Below are 21,871 nucleotides of genomic sequence, written 5' to 3' on the forward strand. Positions count from 1 at the left end.
GTCAGAAGGCTCTGGAGAGATCACAGTTAGTTAGTCTGAAGGCTCTGGAGAGATCACAGTTAGTTAGTCAGAAGGCTCTGGAGAGATCACAGTTAGTGAGAATAATCTGGAGAGATCACAGTTAGTTAGTCAGAAGGTCTGGAGAGATCACAGTTAGTTAGTCTGAAGGCTCTGGAGAGATCACAGTTAGTTAGTCAGAAGGTCTGGAGAGATCACAGTTAGTTAGTCAGAAGGCTCTGGAGAGATCACAGTTATTTAGTCATAAGGCTCTGGAGAGATCACAGTTAGTTAGTCAGAATGCTCTGGAGAGATCACAGTTAGTTAGTCAGAATGCTCTGGAGAGATCACAGTTAGTTAGTCAGAATGCTCTAAAGAGATCACAGTTAGTTAGTCAGAAGGCTCTGGAGAGATCACAGTTAGTTAGTCAGAATGCTCTGGAGAGATCACAGTTAGTTAGTCAGAAGGCTCTGGAGAGATCACAGTTAGTTAGTCAGAATGCTCTGGAGAGATCACAGTTAGTTAGTCAGAATGCTCTGGAGAGATCTCAGTTAGTTAGTCAGAATGCTCTGGAGAGATCACAGTTAGTTAGTCAGAAGGCTCTGGAGAGATCACAGTTAGTTAGTCAGAAGGCTCTGGAGAGATCACAGTTATTTAGTCAGAATGCTCTGGAGAGATCACAGTTAGTTAGTCAGAATGCTCTGGAGAGATCACAGTTAGTTAGTCAGAATGCTCTGGAGAGGTCACAGTTAGTTAGTCAGAAGGCTCTGGAGAGATCACAGTTAGTTAGTCATAAGGCTCTGGAGAGATCACAGTTAGTTAGTCAGAATGCTCTGGAGAGATCACAGTTAGTTAGTCAGAATGCTCTAAAGAGATCACAGTTAGTTAGTCAGAAGGCTCTGGAGAGATCACAGTTAGTTAGTCAGAATGCTCTGGAGAGATCACAGTTAGTTAGTCAGAATGCTCTGGAGAGATCACAGTTAGTTAGTCAGAAGGCTCTGGAGAGATCACAGTTAGTTAGTCAGAAGGCTCTGGAGAGATCACAGTTAGTTAGTCAGAAGGCTCTGGAGAGATCACAGTTAGTTAGTCAGAAGGCTCTGGAGAGATCACAGTTAGTTAGTCAGAAGGCTCTGGAGAGATCACAGTTAGTTAGTCAGAATGCTCTGGAGAGATCACAGTTAGTTAGTCAGAAGGCTCTGGAGAGATCACAGTTAGTTAGTCTGAAGGCTCTGGAGAGATCACAGTTAGTTAGTCAGAAGGCTCTGGAGAGATCACAGTTAGTGAGAATAATCTGGAGAGATCACAGTTAGTTAGTCAGAAGGTCTGGAGAGATCACAGTTAGTTAGTCAGAAGGTCTGGAGAGATCAGAGTTAGTTATTCAGAATGTTCTGGAGAGATCACAGTTAGTTAGTCGGAAGGCTCTGGAGAGATCACAGTTAGTTAGTCAGAAAGTTCTGGAGAGATCACAGTTAGTTGTCCGAATGCTCTGGAGAGATCACAGTTAGTTAGTCAGAATGCTCTGGAGAGATCACATTTAGTTAGTCAGGAGGCTCTGGAGAGATCACAGTTAGTTAGTCAGAAGGCTCTGGAGAGATCACAGTTAGTTAGTCTGAAGGCTCTGGAGAGATCACAGTTAGTTAGTCAGAAGGCTCTGGAGAGATCACAGTTAGTGAGAATAATCTGGAGAGTTCACAGTTAGTTAGTCAGAAGGTCTGGAGAGATCACAGTTAGTTAGTCTGAAGGCTCTGGAGAGATCACAGCTAGTTAGTCAGAAGGTCTGGAGAGATCACAGTTAGTTAGTCAGAAGGCTCTGGAGAGATCACAGTTATTTAGTCATAAGGCTCTGGAGAGATCACAGTTAGTTAGTCAGAATGCTCTGGAGAGATCACAGTTAGTTAGTCAGAATGCTCTGGAGAGATCACAGTTAGTTAGTCAGAATGCTCTAAAGAGATCACAGTTAGTTAGTCAGAAGGCTCTGGAGAGATCACAGTTAGTTAGTCAGAATGCTCTGGAGAGATCACAGTTAGTTAGTCAGAATGCTCTGGAGAGATCACAGTTAGTTAGTCAGAAGGCTCTGGAGAGATCACAGTTAGTTAGTCAGAATGCTCTGGAGAGATCACAGTTAGTTAGTCAGAATGCTCTGGAGAGATCACAGTTAGTTAGTCAGAATACTCTGGAGAGATCACAGTTAGTTAGTCAGAAGGCTCTGGAGAGATCACAGTTAGTTAGTCAGAAGGCTCTGGAGAGATCACAGTTATTTAGTCAGAATGCTCTGGAGAGATCACAGTTAGTTAGTCAGAATGCTCTGGAGAGATCACAGTTAGTTAGTCAGAATGCTCTGGAGAGGTCACAGTTAGTTAGTCAGAAGGCTCTGGAGAGATCACAGTTAGTTAGTCAGAAGGCTCTGGAGAGATCACAGTTAGTTAGTCAGAATGCTCTGGAGAGGTCACAGTTAGTTAGTCAGAATGCTCTGGAGAGATCACAGTTAGTTAGTCAGAATGCTCTAAAGAGATCACAGTTAGTTAGTCAGAAGGCTCTGGAGAGATCACAGTTAGTTAGTCAGAAGGCTCTGGAGAGATCACAGTTAGTTAGTCAGAATGCTCTGGAGAGATCACAGTTAGTTAGTCAGAAGGCTCTGGAGAGATCACAGTTAGTTAGTCAGAAGGATCTGGAGAGATCACAGTTAGTTAGTCAGAAGGCTCTGGAGAGATCACAGTTAGTTAGTCAGAATGCTCTGGAGAGATCACAGTTAGTTAGTCAGAAGGCTCTGGAGAGATCACAGTTAGTTAGTCTGAAGGCTCTGGAGAGATCACAGTTAGTTAGTCAGAAGGCTCTGGAGAGATCACAGTTAGTGAGAATAATCTGGAGAGATCACAGTTAGTTAGTCAGAAGGTCTGGAGAGATCACAGTTAGTTAGTCAGAAGGTCTGGAGAGATCAGAGTTAGTTATTCAGAATGTTCTGGAGAGATCACAGTTAGTTAGTCGGAAGGCTCTGGAGAGATCACAGTTAGTTAGTCAGAAAGTTCTGGAGAGATCACAGTTAGTTGTCCGAATGCTCTGGAGAGATCACAGTTAGTTAGTCAGAATGCTCTGGAGAGATCACATTTAGTTAGTCAGGAGGCTCTGGAGAGATCACAGTTAGTTAGTCAGAAGGCTCTGGAGAGATCACAGTTAGTTAGTCAGAAGGCTCTGGAGAGATCACAGTTAGTTAGTCAGAAGGCTCTGGAGAGATCACAGTTAGTTAGTCAGAAGGCTCTGGAGAGATCACAGTTAGTTAGTCAGAAGGCTCTGGAGAGATCACAGTTAGTTAGTCAGAATGCTCTGGAGAGATCGCAGTTAGTTAGTCAGAAGGCTCTGGAGAGATCACAGTTAGTTAGTCTGAAGGCTCTGGAGAGATCACAGTTAGTTAGTCAGAAGGCTCTGGAGAGATCACAGTTAGTGAGAATAATCTGGAGAGATCACAGTTAGTTAGTCAGAAGGTCTGGAGAGATCACAGTTAGTTAGTCTGAAGGCTCTGGAGAGATCACAGTTAGTTAGTCAGAAGGTCTGGAGAGATCACAGTTAGTTAGTCAGAAAGTTCTGGAGAGATCACAGTTAGTTAGTCAGAAGGCTCTGGAGAGATCACAGTTAGTTGTCCGAATGCTCTGGAGAGATCACAGTTAGTTAGTCAGAATACTCTGGAGAGATCACATTTAGTTAGTCAGGAGGCTCTGGAGAGATCACAGTTAGTTAGTCAGAAGGCTCTGGAGAGATCACAGTTAGTTAGTCAGAAGGCTCTGGAGAGATCACAGTTAGTTAGTCAGAAGGCTCTGGAGAGATCACAGTTAGTTAGTCAGAAGGCTCTGGAGAGATCACAGTTAGTTAGTCAGAAGGCTCTGGAGAGATCACAGTTAGTTAGTCAGAATGCTCTGGAGAGATCACAGTTAGTTAGTCAGAAGGCTCTGGAGAGATCACAGTTAGTTAGTCTGAAGGCTCTGGAGAGATCACAGTTAGTTAGTCAGAAGGCTCTGGAGAGATCACAGTTAGTGAGAATAATCTGGAGAGATCACAGTTAGTTAGTCAGAAGGTCTGGAGAGATCACAGTTAGTTAGTCTGAAGGCTCTGGAGAGATCACAGTTAGTTAGTCAGAATGCTCTGGAGAGATCAAAGTTAGTTAGTCAGAAAGCTCTGGAGAGATCACAGTTAGTTAGTCAGAAGGCTCTGGAGAGGTCACAGTTAGTTGTCAGAAGGCTCTGGAGAGATCACAGTTAGTTAGTCAGAATGCTCTGGAGAGATCACAGTTAGTTAGTCAGAAGGCTCTGGAGATATCACAGTTAGTTAGTCAGAAGGCTCTGGAGAGATCACAGTTAGTTAGTCAGAATGCTCTGGAGAGATCAAAGTTAGTTCGTCAGAAGGCTCTGGAGAGATCACAGTTAGTTAGTCAGAAGGCTCTGGAGATATCACAGTTAGTTAGTCAGAATGATCTGGAGAGATCACAGTTAGTTAGTCATAAGGCTCTGGACAGATCACAGTTAGTTAGTCAGAAGGCTCTGGAGAGATCACAGTTAGTTAGTCAGAAGGCTTTGGAGAGATCACAGTTAGTTAGTCAGAAGGCTCTGGAGAGAACACAGTTAGTGAGAATAATCTGGAGAGATCACAGTTAGTTAGTCAGAAGGTCTGGAGAGATCACAGTTAGTTAGTCTGAAGGCTCTGGAGAGATCACAGTTAGTTAGTCAGAAGGTCTGGAGAGATCACAGTTAGTTAGTCAGAAGGCTCTGGAGAGATCACAGTTAGTTAGTCAGAATGCTCTGGAGAGATCACAGTTAGTTAGTCAGAAGGCTCTGGAGAGATCACAGTTAGTTAGTCAGAATGCTCTGGAGAGATCAATGTTAATTTGTCAGAATGCTCTGGAGAGATCACAGTTAGTTAGTCAGAAGGCTCTGGAGAGATCACAGTTAGTTAGTCAGAATGCTCTGGAGAGATCACAGTTAGTTAGTCAGAAGGCTCTGGAGAGATCACAGTTAGTTAGTCAGAAGGCTCTGGAGAGATCACAGTTAGTTAGTCAGAAGGCTCTGGAGATATCACAATTAGTTAGTCAGAATGCTCTGGAGAGATCACAGTTAGTTCGTCAGAAGGCTCTGGAGAGATCACAGTTAGTCAGTCAGAAGGCTCTGGAGAGATCACAGTTAGTCAGTCAGAAGGCTCTGGAGAGATCACAGTTAATTAGTCAGAATGCTCTGGAGAGATCACAGTTAGTTAGTCAGAAGGTTCTGGAGAGATCACAGTTAGTTAGTCAGAAGGCTCTGGAGAGGTCACAGTTAGTTAGTCAGAAGGCTCTGGAGAGATCACAGTTAGTTAGTCAGAAGGTCTGGAGAGATCACAGTTAGTTAGTCAGAATGCTCTGGAGAGATTACAGTTAGTTAGTCAGAAGGCTCTGGAGAGGTCACAGTTAGTTAGTCAGAATGTTCTGGAGAGATCACAGTTAGTCAGAATACTCTGGAGAGATCACAGTTAGTTAGTCAGAAGTCTCTGGAGATATCACAGTTAGTTAGTCGGAAGGCTCTGGAGAGATCACAGTTAGTTAGTCAGAATGCTCTGGAGAGATCACAGTTAGTTAGTCAGAAGGCTCTGGAGAGATCACAGTTAGTTAGTCATAAGGCTCTGGAGAGATCAAAGTTAGTTCGTCATAAGGTTCTGGAGAGATCAGAGTTAGTCAGTCAGAAGGCTCTGGAGATATCACAGTTAGTTAGTCAGAAGGCTCTGGAGAGATCACAGTTAGTTAGTCATAAGGCTCTGGAGAGATCACAGTTAGTTTGTCAGGAGGCTCTGGAGAGATCACAGTTAGTTAGTCATAAGGCTCTGGAGAGATCACAGTTAGTTAGTCAGAAGGTTCTGGAGAGATCAGAGTTAGTCAGTCAGAAGGCTCTGGAGAGATCACAGTTAGTTAGTCCGAATGCTCTGGAGAGATCACAGTTAGTCAGAATACTCTGGAGAGATCACAGTTAGTTAGTCAGAAGGCTCTGGAGATATCACAGTTAGTTAGTCAGAAGGCTCTGGAGAGATCACAGTTAGTTAGTCATAAGGCTCTGGAGAGATCACAGTTAGTTTGTCAGGAGGCTCTGGAGAGATCACAGTTAGTTAGTCAGAAGGCTCTGGAGAGATCACAGTTAGTTTGTCAGGAGGCTCTGGAGAGATCACAGTTAGTTAGTCAGAAGGCTCTGGAGAGATCACAGTTAGTTAGTCAGAAGGCTCTGGAGAGATCACAGTTAGTTAGTCAGAAGGCTCTGGAGAGATCACAGTTAGTTAGTCAGAATGCTCTGGAGAGATCACAGTTAGTTAGTCAGAAGGCTCTGGAGAGATCACAGTTAGTTAGTCAGAATGCTCTGGAGAGATCACAGTTAGTTAGTCAGAATGCTCTGGAGAGATCACAGTTAGTTAGTCAGAATGCTCTGGAGAGGTCACAGTTAGTTAGTCAGAAGGCTCTGGAGAGATCACAGTTGGTTAGTCAGAAGGTCTGGAGAGATCACAGTTAGTTAGTCTGAAGGCTCTGGAGAGATCACAGTTAGTTAGTCAGAAGGTCTGGAGAGATCAGAGTTAGTTATTCAGAATGTTCTGGAGAGATCACAGTTAGTTAGTCGGAAGGCTCTGGAGAGATCACAGTTAGTTAGTCAGAAAGTTCTGGAGAGATCACAGTTAGTTGTCCGAATGCTCTGGAGAGATCACAGTTAGTTAGTCAGAATACTCTGGAGAGATCACATTTAGTTAGTCAGGAGGCTCTGGAGAGATCACAGTTAGTTAGTCAGAAGGCTCTGGAGAGATCACAGTTAGTTAGTCGGAAGGCTCTGGAGAGATCACAGTTAGTTAGTCAGAAGGCTCTGGAGAGATCACAGTTAGATGGTCAGAAGGCTCTGGAGAGATCACAGTTAGTTAGTCAGAAGGCTCTGGAGAGATCACAGTTAGTTAGTCAGAAGGCTCTGGATTGATCACAGTTAGTTAGTCAGAATGCTCTGGAGAGATCACAGTTAGTTAGTCAGAAGGCTCTGGAGAGATCACAGTTAGTTAGTCTGAAGGCTCTGGAGAGATCACAGTTAGTTAGTCAGAAGGCTCTGGAGAGAACACAGTTAGTGAGAATAATCTGGAGAGATCACAGTTAGTTAGTCAGAAGGTCTGGAGAGATCACAGTTAGTTAGTCTGAAGGCTCTGGAGAGATCACAGTTAGTTAGTCAGAAGGTCTGGAGAGATCACAGTTAGTTAGTCAGAAAGCTCTGGAGAGATCACAGTTAGTTAGTCAGAAGGCTCTGGAGAGATCACAGTTAGTTGTCCGAATGCTCTGGAGAGATCACAGTTAGTTAGTCAGAATACTCTGGAGAGATCACATTTAGTTAGTCAGGAGGCTCTAAAGAGATCACAGTTAGTTTGTCAGAAGGCTCTGGAGAGATCACAGTTAGTTAGTCAGAAGGCTCTGGAGAGATCACAGTTGGTTAGTCAGAATGCTCTGGAGAGATCACAGTTAGTTAGTCAGAATGCTCTGGAGAGATCAAAGTTAGTTAGTCAGAATGCTCTGGAGAGATCACAGTTAGTTAGTCAGAAGGCTCTGGAGAGGTCACAGTTAGTTAGTCAGAAGGCTCTGGAGAGATCACAGTTAGTTAGTCAGAATGCTCTGGAGAGATCAATGTTAATTTGTCAGAATGCTCTGGAGAGATCACAGTTTGTTAGTCAGAAGGCTCTGGAGAGATCACAGTTAGTTAGTCAGAATGCTCTGGAGAGATCACAGTTAGTTAGTCAGAATGCTCTGGAGAGATCACAGTTAGTTAGTCAGAATGCTCTGGAGAGATCACAGTTAGTTAGTCAGAAGGCTCTGGAGAGATCACAGTTAGTTAGTCTGAAGGCTCTGGAGAGATCACGGTTTGTTAGTCAGAAGGCTCTGGAGAGATCACAGTTAGTGAGAATAATCTGGAGAGATCACAGTTAGTTAGTCAGAAGGTCTGGAGAGATCACAGTTAGTTAGTCTGAAGGCTCTGGAGAGATCACAGTTAGTTAGTCAGAAGGTCTGGAGAGATCAGAGTTAGTTATTCAGAATGTTCTGGAGAGATCACAGTTAGTTAGTCGGAAGGCTCTGGAGAGATCACAGTTAGTTAGTCAGAAAGTTCTGGAGAGATCACAGTTAGTTGTCCGAATGCTCTGGAGAGATCACAGTTAGTTAGTCAGAATGCTCTGGAGAGATCAAAGTTAGTTAGTCAGAATGCTCTGGAGAGATCACAGTTAGTTAGTCAGAAGGCTCTGGAGAGGTCACAGTTAGTTAGTCAGAAGGCTCTGGAGAGATCACAGTTAGTTAGTCAGAATGCTCTGGAGAGATCATAGTTAGTTTGTCAGAATGCTCTGGAGAGATCACAGTTAGTTAGTCAGAAGGCTCTGGAGAGATCACAGTTAGTTAGTCAGAAGGCTCTGGAGTGATCACAGTTAGTTAGTCAGAATGCTCTGGAGAGATCACAGTTAGTTAGTCAGAAGGCTCTGGAGAGATCACAGTTAGTTAGTCTGAAGGCTCTGGAGAGATCACAGTTAGTTAGTCAGAAGGCTCTGGAGAGAACACAGTTAGTGAGAATAATCTGGAGAGATCACAGTTAGTTAGTCAGAAGGCTCTGGAGAGATCACAGTTAGTTAGTCAGAAGGCTCTGGAGAGATCACAGTTAGTTAGTCAGAAGGTCTGGAGAGATCACAGTTAGTTAGTCAGAAGGCTCTGGAGAGATCACAGTTAGTTAGTCAGAAGGCTCTGGAGAGATCACAGTTAGTTGTCAGAATGCTCTGGAGAGATCACAGTTAGTTAGTCAGAATGCTCTGGAGAGATCACAGTTAGTTAGTCAGGAGGCTCTGGAGAGATCACAGTTAGTTTGTCAGAAGGCTCTGGAGAGATCACAGTTAGTTAGTCAGAAGGCTCTGGAGAGATCACAGTTGGTTAGTCAGAATGCTCTGGAGAGATCACAGTTAGTTAGTCAGAATGCTCTGGAGAGATCACAGTTAGTTAGTCAGAAGGCTCTGGAGAGATCACAGTTAGTTAGTCAGAATGCTCTGGAGAGATCACAGTTAGTTAGTCAGAAGGCTCTGGAGAGATCACAGTTAGTTAGTCAGAATGCTCTGGAGAGGTCACAGTTAGTTAGTCAGAAGGCTCTGGAGAGATCACAGTTAGTTAGTCAGAAGGCTCTGGAGAGATCACAGTTAGTTAGTCAGAAGGCTCTGGAGAGATCACAGTTAGTTAGTCAGAATGCTCTGGAGAGATCACAGTTAGTTCGTCAGAAGGCTCTGGAGAGTTCACAGTTAGTCAGTCAGAAGGCTCTGGAGAGATCACAGTTAGTCAGTCAGAAGGCTCTGGAGAGATCACAGTTAATTAGTCAGAATGCTCTGGAGAGATCACAGTTAGTTAGTCAGAAGCCTCTGGAGAGATCACAGTTAGTTAGTCAGAAGGCTCTGGAGAGGTCACAGTTAGTTAGTCAGAAGGCTCTGGAGAGATCACAGTTAGTTAGTCAGAAGGTTCTGGAGAGATCACAGTTAGTTAGTCAGAAGGCTCTGGAGAGGTCACAGTTAGTTAGTCAGAAGGCTCTGGAGAGATCACAGTTAGTTAGTCAGAAGGTCTGGAGAGATCACAGTTAGTTAGTCAGAATGCTCTGGAGAGATTACAGTTAGTTAGTCAGAAGGCTCTGGAGAGGTCACAGTTAGTTAGTCAGAATGCTCTGGAGAGATCACAGTTAGTCAGAATACTCTGGAGAGATCACAGTTAGTTAGTCAGAAGTCTCTGGAGATATCACAGTTAGTTAGTCGGAAGGCTCTGGAGAGATCACAGTTAGTTAGTCAGAAGGCTCTGGAGAGATCACAGTTAGTTAGTCAGAAGGCTCTGGAGAGATCACAGTTAGTTTGTCAGGAGGCTCTGGAGAGATCACAGTTAGTTAGTCATAAGGCTCTGGAGAGATCACAGTTAGTTAGTCAGAAGGCTCTGGAGAGATCATAGTTAGTTAGTCAGAAGGCTCTGGAGAGATCACAGTTAGTTAGTCAGAATGCTCTGGAGAGATCACAGTTAGTTAGTCAGAAGGCTCTGGAGAGATCACAGTTAGTCAGAATACTCTGGAGAGATCATAGTTAGTTAGTCAGAATGCTTTGGAGAGATCAAAGTTAGTTAGTCAGAAGGCTCTGGAGAGATCACAGTTAGTTAGTCAGAAGGTCTGGAGAGATCACAGTTAGTTAGTCAGAAGGTCTGGAGAGATCAGAGTTAGTTATTCAGAATGTTCTGGAGAGATCACAGTTAGTTAGTCGGAAGGCTCTGGAGAGAGCACAGTTAGTTAGTCAGAAAATTCTGGAGAGATCACAGTTAGTTAGTCAGAAGGCTCTGGAGAGATCACAGTTAGTTAGTCAGAATGCTCTGGAGAGATCAAAGTTAGTTAGTCAGAATGCTCTGGAGAGATCACAGTTAGTTAGTCAGAAGGCTCTGGAGAGGTCACAGTTAGTTAGTCAGAAGGCTCTGGAGAGATCACAGTTAGTTAGTCAGAAGGCTCTGGAGAGATCACAGTTAATTAGTCAGAATGCTCTGGAGAGATCACAGTTAGTTAGTCAGAATGCTCTGGAGAGATCACAGTTAGTTAGTCAGAAGGCTCTGGAGAGGTCACAGTTAGCTAGTCAGATGGATCTGGAGAGATCACAGTTAGTTAGTCAGAATGCTCTGGAGAGATCACAGTTAGTTAGTCAGAAGGCTCTGGAGAGATCCCAGTTAGTTAGTCAGAATGCTCTGGAGAGATCACAGTTAGTTAGTCAGAAGGTCTGGAGAGATCACAGTTAGTTAGTCAGAAGACTCTGGAGAGATCACAGTTAGTTAGTCAGAATGCTCTGGAGAGATCACAGTTAGTTAGTCAGAAGGCTCTGGAGAGATCACAGTTAGTTAGTCAGAAGGCTCTGGAGAGATCACAGTTAGTTAGTCAGAAGGCTCTGGAGAGGTCACAGTTAGTTAGTCAGAAGGCTCTGGAGAAATCACAGTTAGTTAGTCAGAAGGTTCTGGAGAGATCACAGTTAGTTAGTCAGAAGGCTCTGGAGAGGTCACAGTTAGTTAGTCAGAAGGCTCTGGAGAGATCACAGTTAGTTAGTCAGAAGGTCTGGAGAGATCACAGTTAGTTAGTCAGAAGGCTCTGGAGAGATCACAGTTAGTTAGTCAGAAGGCTCTGGAGAGATCACAGTTAGTTAGTCAGAAGGCTCTGGAGAGATCACAGTTAGTTAGTCAGAAGGCTCTGGAGAGATCACAGTTAGTTTGTCAGAATGCTCTGGAGAGGTCACAGTTAGTTAGTCAGAATGCTCTGGAGAGATCACAGTTAGTCAGAATACTCTGGAGAGAACACAGTTAGTGAGAATAATCTGGAGAGATCACAGTTAGTTAGTCAGAAGGTCTGGAGAGATCACAGTTAGTTAGTCTGAAGGCTCTGGAGAGATCACAGTTAGTTAGTCAGAAGGCTCTGGAGAGATCACAGTTAGTTAGTCAGAATGCTCTGGAGAGATCACAGTTAGTTAGTCAGAAGGCTCTGGAGAGATCACAGTTAGTTAGTCAGAAGGCTCTGGAGAGATCACAGTTAGTTAGTCAGAATGCTCTGGAGAGATCACAGTTAGTTAGTCAGAAGGCTCTGGAGAGATCACAGTTAGTTAGTCAGAAGGCTCTGGAGAGATCACAGTTAGTTAGTCAGAAGGCTCTGGAGAGATCACAGTTAGTTAGTCAGAATGCTCTGGAGAGATCACAGTTAGTTAGTCAGAAGGCTCTGGAGAGATCACAGTTAGTTAGTCAGAAGGCTCTGGAGAGATCACAGTTAGTTAGTCAGAATGCTCTGGAGAGGTCACAGTTAGTTAGTCAGAAGGCTCTGGAGAGGTCACAGTTAGTTAGTCAGAAGGCTCTGGAGAGATCAATGTTAGTTAGTCAGAAGGCTCTGGAGAGATCACAGTTAGTTAGTCAGAAGGCTCTGGAGAGATCACAGTTAGTTAGTCAGAATGCTCTGGAGAGGTCACAGTTAGTTAGTCAGAAGGCTCTGGAGAGATCACAGTTTGTTAGTCAGAAGGCTCTGGAGAGATCACAGTTAGTCAGTTAGAATGCTCTGGAGTGATCACAGTTAGTTAGTCAGAAGGCTCTGGAGAGATCACAGTTAGTTAGTCAGAAGGCTCTGGAGAGATCACAGTTAGTTAGTCAGAAGGCTCTGGAGAGATCACAGTTAGTTAGTCAGAAGGCTCTGGGGAGATCACAGTTAGTTAGTCAGAAGGCTCTGGAGAGATCACAGTTAGTTAGTCAGAATGCTCTGGAGAGATCAAGTCAGTTAGTCAGAATGCTCTGGAGAGAACACAGTTAGTCTCAGAATGCTCTGGAGAGATCAAAGTTAGTTAGTCAGAAGGCTCTGGAGAGATCAAAGTTAGTTAGTCAGAATGCTCTGGAGAGATCACAGTTAGTTAGTCAGAAGGCTCTGGAGAGATCACAGTTAGTTAGTCAGAAGGCTCTGGAGAGATCACAGTTAGTTAGTCAGAAGATCTGGAGAGATCACAGTTAGTTAGTCAGAATGCTCTGGAGAGATCACAGTTAGTTAGTCAGAAGGCTCTGGAGAGATCACAGTTAGTTAGTCAGAATGCTCTGGAGAGATCACAGTTAGTTTGTCAGAAGGCTCTGGAGGTCCTTGGAATATTCTGTCTCTCTAGCACCTGGAGAGGGATGGATAAAAGTACTGAGTGTGCTTGAAAGAAAGATCAAGAGAGTAAACATGTAACAAGTATAATATTGTTGATTATTGAGGACTATAAGGGGGCCTTCAAATCAGACAAATGGATGTTTTAAAACAAACAGCAACTCAATCGTTTTCAATGGGAGGATTGTGTTAAGAGGATCCAGCATTTTGTTGCGCTGTCCGTCTGAAAAACTGCAAAGACGTTTCCATTGAAAACATAGAGCAGTGTTTCTCCTCCAGACATTCTGCATTTGTTTTAAAGGCAGCCTTACTCTGTGGTTCAATTTGTACCTTCATGTTCATAACTTCGCTCTTACTGGGCCAGTTCATTTTTGCATGGCCCGGTGCCCCAGATGGGTGGAGATTTCACTTAAATGACCAATGGGATGGTCTAATATGTGCAAACTCCACCCACCCTGGACATCGGGCCATGTTAAACGAACTGGCCCTCACCCGTGACCCCTTGTTGGCCCAGGGCCTCCTGTCTAACCCTCTGACATGTTTATGCTGCTTTTGGCTTCTCCACTCATATGAATGGAGTATTAGTTCTTCAAATAGTATCAGTATGGAACCCAGCGCCTAAGGAGTTGGACCTATAAGCGAAAGGTGCCTACTTCGAATCCCGGGCCAGGCGCTGGAAAAAAAGGAGGGAATTGATCTGGCAACTGGAGGGCTGCTGGGTTCACAATCTAAAGACGTACGCCTACTGCAAGGCCATTAACATCACAACATGCTCTCCATCCAGGGGCGCTGCACTACAGCTTGACCCTGTGTTCCTCTCAACTGTGAGTGATGTACGCCTTCATTACTTACTGACACTGACATGAGGTGCTCCATGTTCCTGCTGGTAGCAGGCCTCAACCTGGATGTGGGGAAATGTCCTGCCTTGGAGTATGGTTGCATCCATCTCCACCAGGCTCCTTGGAATTCAGATGACTAACCTGATGCGCTATCCAGTTAACTTTCATTCTGAAACAACTTCATATTTCCGAGTTCGTCAGATATTAGTTTAGAAAAACTTTGGCATGGGAGCTAACAAGCTGGCAAGCTAACAGTTAGCTATAGCTATCTAGCTGATTATCAAAGGTAGATAACGGATTCATTTGACTAAAAAAATCGACCAAACTATTTCTTTATGTTTTCTCAAAATTACTGTAGCTGGATAATTAATTGGATCATGTTATACACCCGTTATTATGCAACCACCGTCATACTCTTCTGTCCTGCCCTATGAGAAGGTTCCAGCTGGTGTAGGCCTCTGTTCTTTGACTCTTGTTGGACGTCCGGCTTATCAGGTCCCAGGCTCCCATCACTGTTACGATGATACATTTACAAGTAAATTACAATTTGCATTTTTGATTTAGCGGTCATCTGTAGCTGATAGAGCAGATCTAGTCTCACGTGCGGAAGTAAGCCGTCTGGCGCGAGGGACTCATTGGGAGGGAGACTAGAGCAGACCTAGAAGTTCTGACTGAGCGCACATTTGAGCGCCCCCAGAGTAGTCCATTTGGTTTGCGCCGTTATAATTTTTGCTTTGAAATCCTGTGATTGTCATTGGGGCAGTTCCCCCTCATAGCGAATAGCTGGCAAAACAATCCAAGCAATGTTTGCATGGCCTATGCACCCCCGTAGCTGCAGGCAGTCACTGAAGGGCAGAGTAGTAAGTAACTGAACAGCGCCAATGTTATTCTCAGAGGCATATCCCAGTCCGCGTGATCAAAACAAACTTGAAGCATGGATTCCGATTGGTCAGAGCAACGTTGAATAGACCTTAGCACGGGTGCTTCTTGTTTGAGTTTCTGCCTATAGGAAAGGGAGGAGCAAAATGGAGTCGTGATCTGATTTGCCGTATGGAGGGCGGGGGAGGGCCTTGTAGGAATCTCGAAAAGGCCAGTAGCAGTGGTCTAGTGTTTTTCCTAGGTGAGTACTACAGTCAATGTGTTGATAGAACTTCAGTAGCGTTTTCCTCAAATTTGCTTTGTTAAAATCCACAGCTACAATAAATGCGGCCTCAGGATATGTGGTTTCCAGTTTGGATAAAGTCCAGTGTAGTTCCTTGAGGGCCGTCATGGTATCGGCTTGAGGGGACGAAAAAATGTCTGTAACTATAACCGTAGAGAATTCTCTTGGGAGGTAATACGGTTGGCCTGTTACAATAAACACTGAAATATTACATTTACATAAGTATTCAGACCCTTTACTGAGTACTTTGTTGAAGCACCTTTGACAGTGATTACAGCCTTGAGTCTTCTTGGGTATGACGCTACAAGCTTGGCACACCTGTATTTGGGGAGTTTCTCCCATTCTTCTCTGCAGACCCTCTCAAGCTCTGTCAGGTTGGAAGGGGAGATGTTCGAGAGATGTTCGATCTCGTTCAAGTACAAGCTCTGGCTGGGCCATTCAAGGACATTCAGAAGCCACTCCTGAGTTGTATTGGCTGTGTGCTTAGGGTTGTTGTCCTGTTGGAAGGTGAACCTTCGCACCTGAGGTCTTGAACACGCTTGAGCAGATTTTCATCAAGGATCTCTATGTACTTTGCTCCATTCGTCTTTCCCTCGATCCTGACTAGTCTCCCAGTCCCTGCTGCTGAAAAACATGCTGCTGCCACCACCATGCTTCACCGTAGGGATGGTACCAGGTTTCCTCCAGACGTGACGCTTGGCATTCAGGCCAAAGATTTCAATCTTGGTTTTATCAGACCAGAGAATGTTGTTTCTCATGGTCTGAGAGTCCTTTAGGTGCCTTTTTGCAAACTCCAAGCGGGCTGTCATGTACCTTTTAATGAGGAGTGGCTTCTGTCTGGCCACTCTACCATAAAGGCCTGATTGGTGGAGTGCTGCAGAGATGGTTGTCCTTCTGGAAGGTTCTCCCATCTCCACAGAGGAACTCTGGAGGGTGACCATCGGGTTCTTGGTCACCTCCCTGACCAAGGTCCTTCTCCCCCGATTGTTCAGTTTTCCGGGTAGCCAGCTCAAGGAAGAGTCTTGGTGGTTCCAAACTTCTTCCATTTAAGAATGATGGAAGCCACTGTGTTCTTGGGGACCTTCAATGCTGCAGAAACGTTTTGGTACCCTTCCCCAGATCTGTGCCTCGACAAATTCCTGTCTCTGATCTCTACGGACAATTCCTTAGACATCCTGCCTTGATTTTTGCTCTGACATGCACTGTTAACGGTGGGACCTTATATAGATAGGTGTTTGCCTTTCCAAATCATGTCCAATCAATTGACTTTACCACAGGTGGACTCCAATCAAGTTGTAGATACATTTCAAGGATGATCAATGGAAACAAGATGCACCTGAGCTCAATTTCAAGTCTCATAGCAAAAGGTCTGAATACTTACAGTACCAGTCAAAAGTTTGGACCCACCTACTCATTCAAGGGTTTTTCTTCATTTTAAAAAACTATTTTCTACATTGTATAATAATAGTGAAGACATCAAAACTATGGAATAACACATATGGAATCATATAGTAACCGAAAAAGTATTAAATATATTTTAGATTTTAGATTTTTCAAAGTAGCCACCCTTTGCCTTGATGACAGCTTTGCACACTCTTGGCATTCTCTCAAATAAAGGGAATAATGTCTGGAGGGTGAAAATCCCAAAACATTCTCTTTTGCTCAGAGTATTATTTATATCACCTCCCCTGTCTGATATCTTGACTTTCTCTATGCCACAAAATCTAACGATAGAAATGTCTTGGCATCCACTGAGAGTGAATTCCCTACAGACAGCGGCTCCAGCTACCAGACAGCACACAAACAGTTTTTTAGCCCAAAAGCAGTACAACAAGGCTGCACGAAAGAAAATAAACTATGTAAGAGAAGCAAGCAGTCAAAGAGGGGGTCAGGAACACAGGACACGGAGTTACAGCAGGATGAAGTAATTCATTAAAGAGCTCACTGATGCACCAGTCTGTCTTATCGAAGGGCCTCTCTTTACCTAAATGTACAGACAAACCATTTGATATGAAAGTAGATCTGTTGAAATTCTTTCGCAAGATTAAACTGAAACACGTGTTTTCCCAAAATACTGTTCCTGGCCTAGAAACCCAACAAAGAACTGTTACTCATTTTAAGCCCAACAGCAAATTATGTCCTGTGGTTAACAACTCCTTGATTAATACCTACTGTAGGTTAGTCGAACAGGAAGCCATGTCTGTATACAGGAGAAAAACAAACCATATTCAGAAGAACCTCACCAGGACAGAAGAACAGGCACTTAATGAACTAATGAAAGATTAATCTTTGGTTATCAAACCTGCAGACAAGGGGGAGGAGCTGTGGTCGTTTTAGACTATGAAAAATACAAAGAAGAGATTCAGAGACAACTCAGCAATTAACGTTTCTATAGAAAACTGAGTGTTGATCCCACACAGGTGTTCCAAAGGGATATTAGCTCTAATCTGGAGCATTATTAAACAACCTTATCTCAAAACCTGAATATGAATACCTTTGCTGCAAATGTGCTATACGTCCATGCCTGTACATTTTGCCTAAATTGCACAAACCTAAAACAGTAACAAGGCAAGTATCCAGGAAGACCAGTGGTTGCAGGAATAGACTCAATGTTAGAGCCATTGTCGAGCTTTGTAGACTCTTTTATTAAATCTCATGTGCAAGCATTGCCATGTGAAAGACTCTATAGAATTCATAAATAAGATCTCACCAATAACGGGATTAGCAGAAGACTGTATTTTGGTCACATTAGATGTCGAGAGTATACCCTATCTCACTACTTGAGAGACCGAGATATTAACAAATACCCACCAACAAACTATATTCTAGAGCTGCCTGAATATGTTTTGACAAAAAAGTATTTACATTTTAGTCATTTAGCAGACACTCTTATCCAGAGCGACTTACAGTTAGTGAGTGCATACATTTTCATACTGTCCCCCCCATGGGAAACGAACCCACAACCCTGGCGTTGCAAGCGCCATGCTCTACCAACTGAGCTACAGGGGACTACAGATTTGATCATTAATACTACCTCCAAACGAATTAAACATCGATGGGCTCCACATTCGCTCCAAGCTATGCTAACCTTTAACCTTTTGTGCCAATTTGAAGAATATTTTGTTAACAATGAAGATGAACATCCATTGTTTAATAAAGTCCTGAAGTGTTATCGCTATCTTGACAAAAAAATGTGCATATGGGGAGGGCTGTCAGACTTTATGACATTGACCCTAATCAAATTCACTATTGAATGTGACACGAAACGTGTTCATTACCTCGATGTGTGGATTGAGAAATCAAATGGACCCTGTTTTCAACTCTGTATAGAAAAGAAACAGACAGAACTACTCTATTACAAGGGGGCAGCTTCCACCCTGAGACGTTAAAAAGAGGACTTCCAAGAAGCCCGTTTTTCAGACTGCGCCGTATATGCCACTCCACAGAGGACTTTCTAGAAAAAGCACCGGAGATGCGCAATATATTTTCATTTAAGTCATTTAGCAGACGCTCTTATCCAGAGCGACTTACAGGAGCAAGTAGGGTTAAGTGCCTTGGTCAAGGGCACATCGACAGATTTTTCACCTAGTCGGCTCAGGGATTAGAACCAGCAACCTTTCGGTTACTGAAACTACGCTCTTAACCACTAAGCTACCTGCCGCCCCAATACGTTTCTAAGAAGAGGCAACTCTCCACAATGTGTGGATGAAGCTTTTTAATTTGGCATTACGAGATGAAACTTGACTACAAAAAAAAGTCCCAGTAAGAGCTGAGGAACACTTTGGAATCTTCACCACCACATATTACTTTGAATTGGCGCAAAGTGGGCGATGCTGTCAATAAACGCTGGCATGTTTTATCATCGGACCCAGCTCTGCCAGCTGAATTTAAGAACTGACCACATTTAGGAGAGGTCTGTCACACCCTTCAGAATTATTGCCTCAACTTAAAGTGGCACTCCAGTCTTTTTTTCACCTAATTTAACACCTCTGTCACGCCCTGATCTGTTTCACCTGTTTTTGTGCTTGTCTCCTCCCCCCCTCCAGGTGGCGCCCATCTCCCCTGTTATCCCCTGTGGATTTATACCTGCGTTTTCTGTTGGTCTGTTGTCAGTTTTGTCTTCTCCCGTCAATCCCACCAGCGTCTTTTTCCTCGTACTCCTGTTTTCTCTAGTCCTCTCGGTTCCCACCATTTCTGCCTGCCCTGACCCCGAGCCTGCCTGCCCTGACCCCGAGCCTGTCTGCCCCCGAGCCTGCCTGCCCTGACCCCGAGCCTGCCTGCCCTGACCCCGAGCCTGCCTGCCCTGACCCCGAGCCTGCCTGCCCTGACCCCGAGCCTGCCTGCCCTGACCCCGAGCTTGCCTGCCGTCCTGTACCTATCTGACTCTGACCTGGTTACGAACCTCTGCCTGTCCTTGGCCCTTTGCCTGCCTCCTGTGGTAATACATTTAATAAAATACTCTGTGTATTGAACATTCCGTCTCCTGTGTCTGCATCTGGGTCATATCCTGAGTCGTGTTAAGGACTCAATTTACGCTACAAATTGTTCCACGCCAACTGCCAGCCACAAAAGGAAAATTAGCCAGGCTCTTTTACGCCCTCTTCCGAATGCTAGCTATAAATGAAGCGACTGCGCACAGTGCAACAACATGATGAAGTCATATTGCCACCCACATAGAGGAAAATGGTTCCAAATAAATGACATTATTAGGTGCTCCTCCACCCATGTTATCTGCATGATTAAATGTCCATGTGGGCTGTGTCATGTAGGTAAAACCTCTCGTTCTCTCAGAGAACTAGTGAACAAAAGTTCAATCAGGAGAAACAACAAGGATTATCCAATCGCAGTACATTTCAATGACCAAAAACATGACATTTCTGTTTTTTTTTGTGTGGCATAGAGAAAGTCAAGATATCAGACAGGGGAGGTGATATAAAAAATATTCGGAGGAAAAGAGAATGTTTTTGGACTTCAACCCTCCAACCCCATTCGATGCATTGAATGGATGTGGGTGGCCCTACTTAACATAAGCTCTACATAACCTCTTAAGGATCGTACACTTTTTTTTTCAATTTTCGCCTAAAATGACATACCCAAATCTAACTGCCTGTAGCTCAGGACCTGAAGCAAGGATATGCATATTCTTGGTACCATTTGAAAGGAAACACTTTGAAGTTTGTGGAAATGTGAAATGACTGTAGGTGTCACGAACAGAAGAGGACCCAAGAGCGCAAGTTCAAATTCAGAGTTCTTTATTCAAGGTTACAGGCGGGAAGAGGAGTCCCAGGGGTGTCAGGGGTCTTTCAGGGTCCTCCTGTGGGTACCTGTGCTCCGGGGGTCACCAAATGTCCGGGGGTGTCCAGTCCAAGTGCTTAGTGTGTGTGTTCCCCAGTGATGGAGCGGCGTATCGGGCTGAGGGTGGTGAAACGTCTGGGCACGCTCATCTGGTGGTCGGAGACCTGGGGGAACACACACACACAACAGCAATATGAATGGCAGGCAGAAGTACAGATCAGGGCTGGGCAAATATCGTGGTGAGAGACAGAAGGCAGAAACGAGTTACCGGAGGGGCTGAAGATCGGAGAGTAGTCGAGGTCCAGAAGGCAGGTTGGAATAGACGGGGCAGTAGAACAAGGAGGCAGTCAAGAAAGGATCGGTATCACAAACAGGAGTCAGAGCGCAGACAGGCAGGTTACTGGTCCGGGTTTGAAGACGATCTGACAGGGCTTGGCTGAAAACCAGGGCTTGATATACTGGGAGAGGTAGTGGGGAAATGCAGTTCAGCTGGCAGAGTAATTAGAACAGAGTGAGGCAAGGTGAGGATGGTGAGTGGGAAATGCAGTGCAGCTGGCCAGGTAACAAGAGCAGAGCAGGGCAGGTGGAGCTAGTTAGGCTGAGTAGAGAGAGGGAGGTGAGCAGAGTGGAAGATAATTGAATGCAATTAATGTTGCTACCAGGGAGAGAGAGTGCTCATGACAGGACCCCCCTCCAAGGGACGGCCCCAGAAGTCCCAAGAACAACATCATGCCGGGAGGGTGGAGGGGAGCAGGCGGCGGGTCAGAACTCCTCCGAGCGGTCCGAGTGAATCTCCTCATCCTCAGAAGGAGCTGGAGGGTCACGGTCGGGAGACAGGACAGGCACTGAGACAGGAGCAGGGCGGGCCGGACGGCTAGGGACCCCTCTTGGACGGCCCCTACGGATTGCAGGCTGATCAGGATGTAGTCGGTGGAAGTCAGTGATAAGGGTCCGGTCCACTATCCTCCTGGCCGGGATCCAGGTCCTCTCCTCTGGACCATATCCCTCCCAATCAACGAGGTACTGGAGACCCCTACCCCTTCGCCTAGAGCGGAGCAGCCGCCGGACGGTGAAGACAGGACCGCCATCTACGAGGCGCGGAGGAGGTGGCGCCGGAGCTGCAGGGACCAGGGGACTTTCATGGACCGGCTTGACCTTGGAGACGTGGAAGGTGGGGTGGACCCGCATGGAAGCGGGCAACTGAAGTCGGACCGCCGTTGGACTGATGACTTTCTGCACAGGAAAAGGACCAATGAAGCGAGGGGCCAGCTTTCGTGATACAAACCCGCAGCGGCAGATCCCGGGCAGACAGCCAGACCTTCTGACCAACCCGGTAAGTAGGTGCTGGGGTCCTCCGTCGGTTGGCACCGACGGCGTAGCTGGTTCCAGACTTCAGGAGCACAGTGCGAGCCTGGGCCCAAGTGGCGGCGGCAGCGGCGGGCATACGCAAGAGCAGACGGACAGGTGGCATCCGCCTCCTGGCTGGCAAACAGTGGAGGTTGATACCCGTAGACACACTGAAAGGGGGGAGAGCCCGGTGGAGGAACTGGTGAGTGAATTATGGGCATATTCCACCCAGAGCAGGTGTTGAGCCCAGGCCCGGGGATTTTGGGAAGCCACACACCTCAGTGCCTTCTCCAGCTCCTGGTTCATGCGTTCAGTCTGGCCGTTTGACTGCGGGTGGAATCCAGACGATAGGCTGGCGGTGGCCCCAAGGAGATGACAGAACTCCTTCCAAAAGGTTGCTGAGAATTGCGGGCCCCGGTCTGACACTATATCCTGGGGTAGGCCATGGATACGAAACACATGTTCCAGGACCACCTGGGAGGTCTCTTTAGCAGAGGGTAGTTTGGGAAGGGGCACGAAGTGGGTCATCTTACTAAAGCGGTCAACAATGGTAAGGATGACTG

Source organism: Coregonus clupeaformis, unplaced genomic scaffold, assembly GCF_020615455.1.
Source record: "Coregonus clupeaformis isolate EN_2021a unplaced genomic scaffold, ASM2061545v1 scaf0036, whole genome shotgun sequence".
Classification (NCBI taxonomy): Eukaryota; Metazoa; Chordata; class Actinopteri; order Salmoniformes; family Salmonidae; genus Coregonus; species Coregonus clupeaformis.